General features: G+C 44.2%; 1 non-coding gene across 1 annotated transcript; it reads right to left on the bottom strand.

Moving 5' to 3' along the window:
* Positions 1-16,054: 16,054 nt before the first annotated feature.
* On the bottom strand, positions 16,055-16,143 carry trnaq-uug (transfer RNA glutamine (anticodon UUG)). The gene is given in 2 exon segments: positions 16,055-16,090; positions 16,107-16,143. It is a non-coding gene; the product is annotated as a tRNA-Gln (tRNA).
* Between the last annotated feature and the right edge of the window lie 411 nt (positions 16,144-16,554).

Raw genomic sequence — 16,554 nt, 5'->3', positions numbered from 1 at the left:
TATTTCACAGTTGCAACATGCTTGAAAAGTTTCATGATCAACACTGACATCTGTGTCTTGTGAACTTTAATTCAAAATACTTAATGAATTTCAATCACATAAAAAAACAGCCTTGGTGAAGGATATGAGTTTGGAATGGCTGTTTCTCCTTGCACAGAATTTCAGTGCGAATACATCAATGTTAACTTCTTTGACATCAATTTGTTCACAGTTCCATTCAACCTGGAAAACAGCTTGATATTAATCTCACTGAAGAAGAGTGTTTGTGTCATTATGTGTTGCTTTTAACCGAGACTGGGACATGAGGCAAGTGGGAGGGTTTATCTGAGGTTTGGAATATTTGTCAGTCAGGAACAAGAAAAATCAAAGGAACCAAATAAGAAAACCTAAGTCTCATGTGGTTACCGAGAAACGGTGAGACGATATTAAACTTTGTTGTATTTAATACAACTGTGTGAACTTTGATCTTTGCGGCCTTTTATAAACAGTATTTGAAGGGTCTCAGTAAAAATGTTCAGTGTTGATGAGAGTGGGGTCTGGGTGAGCAGCTGCTTCATGTGACAGGGTCAGGACTGGATGCAGGAAGTTCTCTGACAGTCTCTTTCTGATGGGTTGAGTTGATTTTCAACTGGCAGCTGTTGCTGTTTTGATAATTCAAGTTCCCTCCACCGATTTTTTTGGACAGACAGTGCAGTATGAGGATGTTAAGGGTTAATGCTGAAAACAGTGGGATTAACCCCTCCCACAATCAGAGTGATGATGTAACAGTCACATGAGATGAGGTTTGGGAGGAGAGAGCAGCACCAAGGATGCTAGTTTCGGTGGCTTGATGAGTGTGTATATAGTATTGTGTAAATTAGAAAAGAGCTCTTAGTTCTTTCAGCAGGAAATGTGTCCAGAAAATATCACGAAACTCACAATTTCATTATTCAGGAGTTGGAACACAGGGATATTAACTCCAAGTGACAGTAGTGGTTTCATTTAACAAAAGAAAAGGAGAGAATAATATTGCTCATTGATTGAAATCCCCCAGTGAGGAGACAGTTAAACAGGTGATCTGTTGGGGCATCCTTCGATCCAAGGTTTCGGCAGCATTTAATCTCCCTTTTTGGTGAAATTCTCTGTTTTTTGCATCTTTTTTAATCCAGCTTTTATGGACCAGTGAAAAAACTGAAAAAAGTGAACAGATCTATCCTTTCTTTTCTTCCTTCTTCCCATCAGTTTCTCTTTTCTGTCCCAATTTAATCTGCTGTTTTATCCATTCCAATCATAATTCAACATTCCAATCTAATCTATTTGTTATTCCACAGTGTCTCTCCATGTGTTTTATTCTGTTGTATTCTCTCACAGTCTGTTTGATGATCAATTTTACATCTCACTCTCTGTTCTGGTGAAGATCAGAAGCAGTGTTATCTGTTTGCAACACCCGACAAGTCGGCCTGAGGCTGTGTCTCATCGATAATGTGGAGTTAGGAACATAGGAACACAGGAGCAGGAGTCGGCCATTCAGCACATCGAGCCTGCCCCACCATTCAATATGATCATGGCTGATCATCCACTTCAATGCCCTTTTCCCCACACTTTCCTCATATTCCCTTATTTCACTTGTATTTAGAAATCTGTCAATCTCTGCTTTAAACATACTCAACGACTGAGCTTCCACAGCCCTCTGGGGTACAGAATTCCAAAGATTCACAACCCTCTGAGTAACAACATTTCTCCTCAAAACTGTCCGAAGTGGCATGCCCCTTATTTTGAAATTGCGTCCCCTGGTTCTCGACTCCCCAACCAGGGGAAACATCTTAGCTGCATCTACCCTGACTGACCTTTAAATATTTTGTAGGTTTCAATGAGATCACCTCTCATTCTTCAAAACTCCAGAGAATACAGCCCCAGTTTCCCCAATCTCTCTTCATAGGACAGTCCCACCATCCCAGGAACAAGTCTGATGAACCTTCTTTGCACTCTATCTATGGCAATAATATCCTTCCTAAGGCAAGGGGACCAAAACTGCACACAGTACTTCAAGTGCAGTCTCACCAAGGTTCTATACAATTGAAGCAAGAATTCACTACTCCTGTACTCAAATCCTCTTGTGATAAAGGCTAACATACTATTAGCCTTCCTAATTGCTTGCTGCACCTGAATGTTAGCTGTCAGTGACTTATTACCATGGATACCAGGTCACCCTAATACTCTATACCTCAGTTAATAAAGGAAAGGATTCCATTTACCTGCTGAACCAGCTCATTGACCTGCACTGCTACTTCAGGGATCTGTGGACATTCACTCCAACGTCCCTCACTTCCTCTACACCGTTCAGTGTTCTCCCATTAATTGTGGATTCCTTTGCCTTTTTTGACGCCTGCTCTCGCTGTTCCCTGCTCTCCGAGTGAACTCTTGCTCCCTCTCTCTCCTGGGCTCTTTATGCTCCACTCTGCTCTCACTGTTTCCCGCTCTCTTAATGTATCAATATTTCTTTGTCTTGTGTTTAATTTAAAATATGGATTAACTGTATTTTACAGTTGTAGGTTTTATTTGGTAATCCTGTGCAAGTTGTGGATTGGTATTCAATATTAAGCTCTGTGAAAATGATCGTGAATGAAAATATAACTTTCAATCTTATACATGGGCTGGTCTGCAAGCTCCAAGTCCTTCATTTTGTAGTAATGGCTTGATACTGTATCTTTCAGTCTTAATCTCTGTGGGATTTTTGAACTGGTATGTAATGCATAACTTGGTCTAACGTTCTGATGTACATTATTGGTATTCATAGGATCATAGGAAATAGGGGCATTAGGCCATTCAGCCCATCGAGCCTGCTCCAACATTCAAACAGATCGTGACTGATCATCTACCTCTCCGCCATTTTTCCCTGCCATCTCCATATCCCTTGATCTTGTTAGTATTTAGAAAGCTATCGATTTCTGTCTTGAATATGTTCAATGATTGAGCCTCCACAGCCCTCTGGGATAAAGAATTCCACAGATTTCTCACCCTCTGAGTAAAGAAATTCCTGCTCATCTCAGTCTGCCCTTATTCTGAGACTGAGTCCCCTTGTTCTACACTCACTAGACAGAGGAAACATCCTATCCATATCTACCCTGTTACACCCTGTAAGAACTTTGTCTGTTTCAATGAGATCACCTCTCATTCTTCAAAACTCTAGAGAATTTAGGCCCAGTTTCTGCAGTCTCTCATCATAAGACAATCCCACCATCCCAGGGGATGAGACCGGTGAATCTCTGTTGCACTCCCTCTGTGACAAGTCTATCCTTCCTTCGATAAGGAAACCAAAATTGTACAGAATACTCCAGGTGCGGTCTCATCTAGACTTCATACATCTTTACTCATGTACTCAAATACGCTTTCAATGAAGCCAACATACCATTTGCCTTCCTAATTGCTTGCTGCACCTGCAGACTAGCTTTTTGTGTCTCACGAACAAGGACACCCAGGTGCCTTTGGACATCGACACTTCCCAGCCTCTCACCATTTAAGAAATACTCTGTCTTTCTGTTTATTCGACCAAAGTGGAGAACTTCACACTTATTCACATTATATTCCATCTGCCATGTTCTGCCCATTCATTTAACCTGTCCAAATCCCCTTGAAGCCTCCTTGCATTCATTCTGTACCTTTGAATTCTGTAAATTTTGCCTGTTCTATTTCAGATTTTATATTTAAAATGTGGCCATGGTGACAGAGTTTATTTAGATCTGATAGTGAGTTTGTTTTTGGACTGTGATTGATGTATCAACCTGTCAGCTGTACTGAATTGGAGTGAAATAGAAACAACTTCTGTCTCTCCTGCTGTTGTTTGACTGTTGGATTGAAAATGTGTCTCTCTTGACTTTGGGATCAGTGTCTGTCTGACTACATCTTTTGTTTGTTCCAGTGGAACTGATGAGCTGGCAGTATCTCTATGCTTTGGGAGTGATCCTGTACCGACTGTGTGTTGGAACGAGATCACTGCACTTTTCCTTGTGTCCAAGAATCACCACATCCAGTCAGGTTCCTTCATGTATTTTCCTGCAGGAATGAAAGAACTGGTGAGATAGAAGATACAAAAGCGATCAATGTAATCGTCCCAATAATAATCATTATGAACAATCATAAAATGAAAACCAGGAACACAAACAGTGTCAGTGTCTGACTCCACTGCAGTACTGCAGTATTCAGCTTCTGTTTACCAGGTGTTTGCAGTGGATTTACAACAAGTTTGTGACATTCAGAAACAACACAAGCCCTGCACTGCTCAATGACTGGGACTGTCCGATAGAGCAGTGACCTTTACACAGTCACATTTCTATTTCAACGGAAAACAAGCAGCCACTATTTAAAATGTGCCTTTCACACTTCTCACCTGGTGTCTGCAATAAATGCTCTTTGTCTAACTGTCCACATCGTTATTTTGCGGCTATTTTCCCCCCACTGTTCACAATCCAACAAACAGTGAGAGACTGGAACTAAAGCAGGAAAATTCCCTCTCCTTTGGGTGGTGAAATTGTCAGTGATTTTCAATAGTGATTTCTTCCCATTGTGTCTCCCTGAGCCTGTACAGACACTGTCCGAGAATGAACTCTCCCTTCCCCGTGTCCCCGGCTCACTCCATGTTCCGGGAGCAGCTCCTGCTCCACAGTTTCTGTTACAAACACTCCCCGACTCCCCCTCAACTTCCCACCACTCAGTGCTAATCTCTGAGCACATCTGCGGACACGCTCCCAAAGCAATGGCTGCTGGAAGCAGATGCTGTTTGTTCCCTTCCCCCGGGCCCGGGAAGTCTCCATTAGCAGCTGATTTAAAGCATCTTCCCCTGATTGAGTGAATGGCCTCACAGACTGGGTTGGGGAAAGGATGCGCAATGGCTCCACCCCTCATTGTGACGTCCCACTGGGGGCGGGGCAACACAGCGCGTGCGCAGATCTCTGCAGCAATTCAGCATTCAAACATCAATGGGAACTTTCCCCATTTCACCCTCATCAAAGTCCCAAAGAAAGTGAAGAGGGGCTTGGACTGGAGGGAGGGACGGGGTAGGGGGAACCTAGAACCCAGAAAGCTGCCCACTTGCCACATTTTGATGCTCAATTTGCGGTCATTCCCTGCAGGGGGTTTGTTATCATTGAGCCCCTCCTGGTAAAACAATCCGATAGAAAGAGGGGAGAAGGGAGGGAGCCGGTGTGTTTGCTGGGACCTTGCAGAATTCATTTCAGCAGCAAAAGTCCCGGGTTATATTAACCCGAGTGAAACACGCTGTCAGTGAGAGGAAAACCGAACGGCCCTTTTCATCTTTTCATTGGAAACAAAGTAGAGCCGGAAGTGCGGCGAGCAGAGCAGACACACAAGCTCAATGACAGGAGAGCTCGGCCGTCCCTGAGTTTCAACTCCCGGCTCTTCCATTTCCTCATCCACACTGTCTTTACTGTGGATGTTCAGGGGTTCCTTGTCGGATCTGAGGACTGTATCCATTAAACATTCTGAGTCAGGAGATCCACACACTCTCTGTTATCAAGATTTATGGGCAGGAATGTTTCAAAACTTTGTCTATTAAATCATTGTATTATTCACAGAACTAATGAGGCAATTGGTTCATTATCCAGGCCTTGAACTTGGTTTGGGTAGACCGAAAACTGAGAGGTTCAGCACCTTTTCAAACATGCACTGCTGGCTGTGTGGCCTAATGGATAAGGCGTCTGACTTCGGTGTATTTAACGAGGTTATTGGAACATTGTAGGTTCGAGTCCTGCCACGGTCATTTTGGGCGATCAGTGTTTCGCACCGCAGCCTCACAGCTCCAGCGACCCGTGTTCAGTCCCTGTGCGCAGTTTGTGTTCTCCCTGTGACTGCGTGGGTTTCTTCGCACAGCCAAAGACTTGCAGATTGATCGGTAAATTGGCCATTGTAAATTGCCCCCAGTGCAGGTCGGTGGGAGAAGAATGATGGGGCTGTGATAGGGAATATGGGATTAATGTCGGATTAGCATAAATGGGTGGTTGTTGGTCGGCACAGACTTGATGGGCCGAAGGGCCTGTTTCAGTACTGCGTCTATTAATAAATAACTGACTTTTTTGATGAAGTAACAGAATGGTTGATGAAGGGAAAGCAATGGATGTTGTCTACATGGATTTTAAGAAAGCGTTTGACAAACTACCACATAAAAGGCTGGGGAACAAAACTGAGGCTCCTGGAATAGGAGGGTCAGTATCTGCTTAGATTAAAAAATGTATGAAATATCAAGAAAAGCGAGTTGTGGTATTTAGTTGTTTTTCAGAATGGAAGATGGTGGACAGTGATGTCCACAAGTGTCAGTGTCAGGACCACCATATATATAAATGACTTGAATATTGGAATCACAGAATCACAGAATTGTTACTACACATTCACAATGCTTCCAATTTTCGTATCATCCATAAACTTTGAAATTCTGCCCTGTACACCAAGGTCTAGGTCATTAATATATATCAGGAAAGGCAAGGGTCCCAACACTGACTCCTGGGGAACTCCACAACAAACCTTCCTCTAGCCCGAAGAACATCCATTGATCACTACTCTTTGTTTCCTGTCACTCAGCCAATTCCATATCCATGTTACTACTGTCCCTTTTATTCCATGAGTTATAACTTTGTTCACAAGTCTGTTGTGTTGCATTGTATCAAACTCCTTTTGAAAGTCAATAAACGCAAAATACTGCAGATGCTAGAAATCTGAAATATAAACAAAAAGTGCTGGAAATACTCAGCAGGTCTGGCAGCATCTGTGGAGAGAGAAACAGAGTTAATGTTTCAGGTCAGTGACCATTCAGATGCTGCCAGACCTTTTGAAAGTCCATGTACACCACATCAACAGCATTGCCCTCATCAACCCTCTCTGTTACCTCATCAAAAAACTCCAGCAGGACAGTTAAACATGATTTTCCCTGAAGAAATCCATGCTGGCTTTCTTGAATTAACCCACATTTGTCCATGGGACTATTAATTTTGTCCCGAATTATTCTTTCGAGAAGTTTTCCCACCACCAAAATTGAACTGACTGGGGAGTGAGACGAGGTGAGTTGCTCCAACAGAGAGCCAGCACGGGTTCGACAGGCCGAATGATCTCCTTCTGTGCTGTCGCCATTCTGATTGTATGATTCTAGCGACAACTGTTGGTGGAGAGGCAGTGATGCAGGAATGTGTTGACAGAAAGGTGAAAGTCTGGGCTGGTGTGTGTTTGCAGCATTTGCAGCTTGTGTTCGGGTTTGTGAATCAAGGTGATTTGGAAGCTGTGTTCCAAATTGAAGTGTTTATTGGAAGCAAGAAGTTGATGTAAATAAAGAGTAAAACGTGTTAAGATGAAGCGTGGTGTGAATGTGGATAGCAGCAAATATAGTGTTGGTGAATTATTTGTGTGAATAAACTTCCACTGCGCCCTCTGCTGCAGGCTGCTGTTTATATCCAGCTGTGTATTAGTGCTGTGTGTTAGCGAGATAAATGTTTGTTTCAACGCTGTTTATAAAGCAATAGCATTGCACTCAAACAGTCCCAGACATAGCAACACACGTACAAAAGCAAAATACTGCAGATGCTGGAAATCTGAAACGTAAACAGAAAATGCTTGAAATAGTCAGCAGGTCTGGCAGCATCTGTGGAGAGAGAACAAAGTTAATGTGAGCTAAGGAAACAGACCTGAACTGTTAACTGTTTCTTTCTCCGCAGATGCTGCCAGACCTGCTGAGCATTTCCAGCATTTTCTGTTTTTATTACAGCAACACAGGTGTTGGGAGGCTCAACCTGGCTACACAATGTTACAAAGACGCTGAGTAACACCATCGACAACAGGACAGAGAAAAACACACAGAAAACCAATAGACTGTGAGGAAGCAAAACTGAGGGTCAGAGAGAGAGAGACAACGAGACTGAGATGGAGAAACATGATTGTATTCTCCCTGTTGTCTAAAGGTATTTCCTGGTGTGTAAATATGTTTCTGTTGTGTAAAGATGTACCCTGTTGTTGTGTAAAGGTTTTCCATGTTATTGTTTTATTTTCTGTTACTGACCGTCTCCTCACTGTGACCATTTGCCCTGGTTTTATTGTGGCCAACATCACCATCTGGTGGTGGAGCGGAGGCTCTGCAGGAAGGGGTTGACAAAGTGGGAGAGACTCGGCTGGTCCGTGTTTGCAGCTTGTGTTCGTGTGAGCAAAAGTGAGTTGTTGCTGATTGATGTGTTCACTGGAAGGAAAAAGCTGATTGCAATAGAGTGCCTTTGGAAGCATCTTGTCATTTTGGGTAAATACTTGACGTTTTGAAAGTGAACGGTTTGCATTATTGCAAAGCATAAATAGCAGAAAAGGGTTTCGATCCATCGATCTCTGGGTTAAGGGCCCAGCACGCTTCCGCTGTGCCACTCTGCTAACTGCTGCATTAAATTGTAGCTGCCTGTTAGTGAAATATGTTCATTTCCCCCATGTTTTTATGAAAATAGGATTGTCGTCGGATTTCTCAAGAATCCCGGACTCAGCAACACACGTGCTGACGGACTCACCCTCATTGCACAATGACACAAGGACACAGAATAACAGCACCAACAATGAGGCAGGCAGAGAAAGACACACAGAAAACCAGGAAGAGATTATCAGGACCCAGAAATGAACAGACAGAGAAAGGTAAAAGCAAAATACTGCGGATGCTGGAAATCTGAAACAAAAACAAGAAATCCTGGAATCACTCAGCAGGTCTGGCAGCATCTGTGGAAAGAGAAGCAGAGTCAACGTTTCGGGTCAGTGACCCTTTGAAGTTTTGAAAGGTACAGAGAAAGAGACTGAGCAAACCAGCAAGAGACAGCGAGAGACTGATGAACACCACTTGGAGGGAGCACTGAGGGTGGCAAGGGTCCAGAATGTACTCTGCCTGGGGGATTTCAATGTCCATCACCGTGAGTGGCTCGGTAGCAACACGACTGACCATGCTGGCCGAGTCCTAACGGACATAGCTGCTCGATTGGGTCTGCAGTAGGTGGTGAGGGAACGAACAAGAGGGAAATACATACTTGACCTCATCCTCACCAATCTGCCTGCCGCAGATGCATCAGTCCATGACAGTATTGGTAGGAGTGACCACTGCACAGTCCTTGTGGAGATGATGTCCTGTCTTCACATTGAGGATGCCCTCTATCGTGTTGTGTGCCACTACCGCTGTGCTAAATGGGATAGATTTTGAACAGATCTAGCAATGTATAACTGGGCATCCATGAGGTGCTGTGGACCATTACCAGCAGCAGAATTGTTGTCAACCACATTCTATACCCTCATGGCCCGGCATATTCCCCCACTCCAACATTACCAACAAGCTGGGGGATCAACCCTAATTCAATGAAGAGTGCAGGAGGGCATGCCAGGAGCAGCACCAGGCATACCTTGAAATGAGGCGTCAGCCTGATGAAGCTACAGCCCAGGACTACTTTCATGCCAAACAGCAGAAGCAGCATGTAATAGACAGGGCTAAGTGATCCCACAACCAACGGATCAGATCTACACCCTGCCACATCCAATGATGAATGGTGGTGGACAATTAAACAACCAACAGGAGGAGGTGGCTCCACAAATATCCCCAACCTCAATGATGGGGGAGCCCAGCACATCAGTGCAAAAGACAAGGATGAAGAATTTGAAACAATCTTCAGCCAGAAGTGCCGGGTTGATGATCCTTCTCGGCCTCCTTCTGAAGTCCCCAGCACACAGATGCCAGTCTTCAGCCAATTTGATTCACTCAACGTGATATCAAGAAACGACTGAAGGCACTGGATACAGCAAAGGCTACGGGCCCTGACAATATTCCGGCAATAGTACTGAAGACCTGTGCTCCAGAACTTGCCGCGCCCCTAGCCAAGCTGTTCCAGTACATCTACAACACTGGCATCTACTCGGCAATGTGGAAAATTGCCCAGGTATGTCCTGTACACAAATAGCAGGACAAATCCAACCCAGCCAATTGCTGCCGCATCAGTCTACTCTCAATCATCAGTATAGTGATGGAAGGTGTCATCGACGGGGAAGTTGCTTTGCAATAACCTGTTCAGTGACGCTCGGTTGGGTTCCGCCAGGGCCATTCAGCTCCTGACCTCATTACAGCCTTGGTTCAAACAAGGACAAAAGAGCTGAACTCAAGAGGTGAGGTGAGAGTGTCTGCCCTTGACATCAAAGTAGCATTTGACTGAGTATGGCATCAAGGAGCCAGAGCAAAACTGGAGTCAATGGGAATCAAGAGGAAAACTCTCCAGTGGTTGTAATCGTACCTAGCACAAAGGAAAATGGTTGTGATTGTTGGAGGTCAGTCATCTCAGCACCAGGACATTACTGCTGGAGTTCCTCAGGGTAGTATCCTCGGCCCAACCTTCTTCACTACTTCATCAGGGACCTTCCTTCAATCATAAGGTCAGAAATGGGAATGTTCACTGATGATTGCAAAATTTAGCACCATTTGCGACTCCTCAGATACTGAAGCAGTCCATGTAGAAATGCAGCAAGACCTGGACAATATCCAGGCTTGGGCTGATAAGTGGCAAGTAACATTCGCGCCACACAAGTGCCAGGCAATGACCATCTCGAACAAGAGAGAATCTAACGATCTCCCATTGACATTCAACAGCATTACGATCGCTGAATCCCCCACTATCAACTTCCTGGGGGTTCCCATTGACCAGAAACTGAACTGGAGTCGCCTTATAAACAGTGTGACTACATGAGCTGGTCAGAGGGTAGGAAGCATGCGGTGAGTAACTCACCTCCTGACTCCCCAAGCCTGTCCACCATTTACAAGGCACAAGTCTGGAGTGTGATGGAATACTATCCACTTGCCCGGATGGGTGCAGCTCCAACAACATTCAAGAAGCTCGACACCATCCAGGACAAAGCAACACGCTTGATTGGCACCCCGTCCACAACATTCACTCCCTTCACCACTGACGTACAGTGGCAGCAGTGTGTACCATCTACAAGATGCAATGCAACAATGCACCAAGGCTACTCAGGCAGCACCTTCCAAACCTGCATCCTCTACTGCCGAGAAGGACAAGGGCCGCAGATGCATGGGAACACCACCACCTGAAAGTTCTCCTCCAAGCTACACATCATCCTGACTTGGAACTATATCGCTATTCCTTCACTGTCGCTGGGTAAAATTCCTGGAACTCCCTTCCTAATAGCACTGTGGGTGTACCTACCCCACATGGACTGCAGTGGTTCAAGAAGGAAGCTCACCACCACCTTCTCATGGGCAATTAGGGATGGACAATAAATGCTGGCCTGGCTGGCGACGTCCACATCCCATGAAACAAATAATTAAATGCAATAACAGCTCATCTCAATTCCTAGTATTTCTAAATCCCACCAGTCCAACATAAGCTGAACAATTATTGCATGTTGTGATTGACGGTCTGGTCTGTAAACTGCACTGTATCACAGATTGCTGACATTTGCTAACTGGAAGTGAGAACTGCAAAATCGGGACAGTAGTTCACATAGTCTGTCAGTGTGAAAGAATCAGGCAATGTGAGGTAATAGAATTTGTCTGTAAATGTTACACTCATATTGCTTTATATTTTTATATTGAAAATAAAAGTAATCATTTCGTGAAAATAGTGACATGTTGTCCAAACTTTGGTAGCCAGTTGTTTTCGTCTTGCACTCAGCAGGGCAATCTACAAGAATACCAATTTAAGGGAAAACACCAACTTTCTTCTGTGTGAGAAGAGAGTGCTGATTGGTTGGCAAGTGAACTCTGATTGGTCGAGGCATTGCCATTCAGAATGCATCAGTTTATGGTCATTGACAGATAACTGCCCAGCTTTGTTTGAAGTTTAAACCAGGCAGCTTGACTCTGATTGGTCAGGGCATTGCCCTGTGGAATGAGCCAGTGAATGGCTGTCACTTATTTTGTTTAGCTTAAACTGGCACAATGTGTGTGCATGTTCTTTCTGTCTGCAAAGAACAGGGCCCTGTGTATTAATATATGTAGTTTACAGTACACACCAATGCACCACACTGCGAGCCCTACTGACAGTCTTAAATTGGTTGTCAGTGTAATTCTTAGCACACTGAGAATTATTTAGCAAATGTTGTCCTATTGTGGAATCACATCTCATGTTGGATACTGTGTTTTGAGTTTTGCAAGCACGGGTTGGTTGGGTAGGGCCCATTGCGAACAGCGGAAGGGACATGTTATTTGATACAATCCGCCAGTTTTGGGATGTACGGTCTAGAAACCTAGCATCACACTGGTATTGAAATTCATATATCACGTTACTTATTTGTGTGATAGGCAGGACGTCTCTTTTGTTTGACAGCAGCATCCTGTTAGTGGTGAACACCACACTTGTTGCTCCTGCATAGTAACAGCAGGAAACAGCTCGCTTCACCTGTTACTCAAATACTGGGGTTAAATTACCCTTCCAGGGTAATTTGAGGGAGACTGGGCACTTTTCAGGGCTCAAAATGACGTCCTTCAGCCCGTTTATAAGTTTGTGCGATATACAGTGAGAAATGATCTGATCAGTGTAGCCATTGTAATGCAGGATGTCTTTGATTCGCCCTATTTCAGCATCAAGCTTGCATGGAGGTGGTTACGGAGGGAGGGAGGGAGGTGATTACGGAGGGAGGGAGGTGGTTACGGAGGGAGGGAGGGAGGTGGTTACGGAGGGAGGAAGGAGGTTGGACAGGTGAGAACACATAAGGACTTAGAAACAAGGATGAGTATTTTGAAATAAAAACAAGAAATGCTGGAACCACTCAGCAGGTCTGAGGATTTTGAGGTTGAGTTGTTGCTGGACCAGGAGCCAATGTCGGTCAGTGATTGGTTGCCGATAAGGCCAATCTTATCGCGCGTGGAACTGTAATAATCCCAACGCGTGTATTGACCAGTGAAGGTAGGTTTGCGGTAGACCGTGGTAGAAAACCCCTTAGCAGATTTCTCAACTAGTACATCAAGGAAAGGGAGCTCATTTGACAGCTCCATTCCAAAGATGAATTTGAGTGCAGGATGGAGCCCATGAAGACGTGCAAGGAAATTATTTCATGCAGCTGCGGATTCAAATATAGCAAACGTATCATCTACATATTGGAAATATGCAAGAGGTCGGAGGTTAGGTGTCATTCCCTTAAAAACAGGTTTGTCATGGAATCCAACAAAGATGTTTGTGAGAACTGGGCCTAGAGGGGATCCCATGGCAACACCAGCGATACATGGTGTCAATAAAACTGAACTCAACTGTGCAAGTTGCCGAGTTCATAAGTTCAATGAATACTGATTCACACAATGGTGGCGGGTCTAGATCACCATGATATAGCACTGCAGTGCAAATATCTATGGCTTCCTGAAGTGGTACATTGGTGAATAGGCTAGCAATGTCAAATGACACATGGACACGGCATTGCTATCAATATGCAAGTCCTGGATGGTCTTCACAAATGTGAAGGAATCCTTCACTGTGTTTGTGGAGAACTTGCTCAAAAACTGGTTGTAACAATTTGCCCAACCATTTGGCAAATTCATTTCAGGTTACTATTTACATTACTTCAAATAAAGAAAACACAACGACACAAAGAATTGAGCACAACGCTGAAAGTTTCACAGCAAATAGTCAAATGGGAAAAGGATGAAATACAGAAAGAAAAAGCCTAAAATACTGAAAACACTCAGCCAGTCCGGAAACAACTGTGGAGAAGAGAAGCTCGGGTTAGTGGTCCAGTTCTGTTACCCTTCTATAGACCTGAAACATTGCTCCTACCTTCCTCTCTACACAGATACTGCTGGAACTGCTGAGTGTTTCCAGAATCTTCTGTTATTATTCAGGTTTCCAGTGTGTGCAGTATTTCTCTTTTTGAAAATTAAATATTCCCTGAGAGGAATGGAACTTTACATAAAAAATAGGAGTAGGCCATTCGGCCCATCGAAATAGCTCTGCCATTCAATAAGATCACAGCTGATCTCCTACATCAACTCCATCTTACCACACGAGCACAGATCCCTTGATTCCCTTCGTATCCAACAACCTATCGATCTCTCTCTTGGATATACCCAATGATTGAGCATCCACATCTCTAGAATCACAGAGAGATACAGCACTGAAAAAGGCCCTTCGGCCCACCGAGTCTGTGCCGACCAATAACCACCCATTTATACTAATCCTACATTCATCCCATATTCCCTACCACATTCCCACCATTCTCCTACGACCTATCTCCACTAGGGGCAATTTACAATGGTCAATTTACCTATCAACCTGCAAGTCTTTGGCTGTGGGAGGAAACTGGAGCACCCGGCGGAAACCCACGCGGTCACAGAGAAAACTTGCAAACTCCGCACAGGCAATACCCTGAACGGAGCCGAGGTCACTGGAGCTGTGAGGCTGCGGTGCTAACCACTGCGCGTAGAGAATTCCAAAGATTCACAATACTTTGAGTGAAAAGAAATTCTCCTCCTCAGTCCTAAATGATGGAGCCATTTATACTGAGACTGTGATTCCTAGTTCTAGATTCCCCAGCCAGAGGAAACATCGTCCCAGCATTTACCCTGTTAAATCCCTTAAGATTTTTAGGTGCCAGTAAGATTACCTCTGACTCTTCTCAATTCTGAGGAATATCGGCCTCGTCTACTCAATCTCTTCTCATAGGACAATCTCCTCATCCCAGGAAGCAATCGAGTGACACTTTGATACACTTCCTTTAAGGCAAGTATATCCTTCCTTAGATAAGGGGAACCAAAACTGTACACAGTGCTCCAGGTGTGATCTCACCAAGGCTCTGCCTAATTGTAGTCAAACTTCTTTCTTCTTATAAAAACTCTTCACAATGTTGAACACAACTATTAACTGCCCCATTAACATCTCTTCTCTAAGAAGAAGGACCCCAGCTTCACACAACCCAGACCCCTATTCTTTCCACATTAGCTGAATTCCTGCATCTCTGATACATTCTAGTAAATCTCCTCTGCACCCTCTCTAAGGCCTTGCCATTCCTGCTAAAGTGTGGAGCATGGAATTAGACACAATGCTCTAGCTGAGGCCTATTACCAGTGACATTTAGAAAGGTTCAGCCTCAATTCCTTGTCTGTGTCCCGTACTCCCATTTCTGGTTTCTGACTCAATGTCGGCTCTGAGCTGTTGAAACTGCCTGAAGAAACATTTCCACCCAACAAAGCGCTCGGAATGTGAGAAGGGACAAAGTGAGTGACCAAGTACATCAACTCCAAGTAAAACTCCACCGTGTAGTGAAAACACTCGAAACACAACGGCTCTTTTAAGAGCCACCCACAATCTCTCTGAAAAAGCTGCACCAACATCTCTCTAGAATTGGTTTATTTCATTGGTTTTAATGCTCAGTAACTCTCTGGAACTTTCTCACTGTCTTTGTGTTTTCTGTTTCAATCTGGTATGGAGATTCTGGGAAGATGAGTTTCACTGCCTGGGAGGATCTTTGTGGTTTTCCTGCAGAAACACAAAACAAAGTCTCTTTTCAGAGTCAGCCACCGCCTGATCGGGACAGCAGTGACATGGGAACGGGAGCTGGGGTGTGTTTTATGCCGGAAATATCAGTTAATGATTTATGTTGTGCTCTCGTTATAGTCCAATCTCTGAATTGAGCCTTTCCACCGCACCAGGTTTATGGGGAGAGTTTTCATCGTTTCTTTTCCAAACGTACAGACGATGTTATAAAGTTGCTGATTTACCCAGATGGTGGATTCTCCCCTCACAGTGAAAAGTAACATCACACCTTCACATCTGCCCATTGTTTTATAATTGAATAATTAGTCAAATGGAATTATTTGTGATGTTATTTCTCCCGAGACGGTGTTTCCTGCAGTGAAACTGATCAGTTTCAGCTCAGTCATTCAGGGACCTGGAATTCCTGCAGTTTGAGCCCGCTGGAACCCCAGCCCACTTCTGATTGGTCACCCTCTTCTCATGAAGTCAGTGACAGCACATGAGGAGTCCATTCGCCCCATCAAGTCCATGTCGGGTTTCCAATCTGTTCAGTCCCCGACTTGATCCCCAAAGCCCTGCAGAATCCCTTTGGGTCAAAATGACTGCGGCAGGACTCGAACCTGCAATCTTCTGATAACATCATCGAATATACCAAAGTCAGACGCCTTATCCATTAGGCCACACGGCCATTAGTCCTCAGGAATGATTCAATCAGAGAACCTCGAAGCACAAAATACAAAAAATCATTGGTTGAACCTGTCAACCCGGCAGAATATTTTAGTTTGTGAAAGCCGCCAATTTCACTGTGGAAAAGAAGTGATCAACTGGAAAAGTACATAAAAATCTATTTTCCCGTAGCGGTTTAAATAAACTTTTAAAACACAATTTTGCTTTTACCGACTCAAATTTCTGGTGCTATTTTATGAACAGCTTTATTTTGCCAATTTTTGTCAACTTCTCATCTGTAACTGACAGTAAAAGACTCCGTTCAGCAATCTTTCACACGACAAATAACTCAAACTCGGTGTGGAAGTAATAAATTACAGACTATTGGTAATTCCCCTTCACACAGGCTTCAGGGGGACAGTGAGAAGCCGCT

The sequence above is a fragment of the Heterodontus francisci genome, unplaced genomic scaffold, assembly GCF_036365525.1.
Source record: "Heterodontus francisci isolate sHetFra1 unplaced genomic scaffold, sHetFra1.hap1 HAP1_SCAFFOLD_286, whole genome shotgun sequence".
NCBI lineage: Eukaryota > Metazoa > Chordata > Chondrichthyes > Heterodontiformes > Heterodontidae > Heterodontus > Heterodontus francisci.
This window is presented reverse-complemented; position numbering and strand designations above follow the sequence as displayed.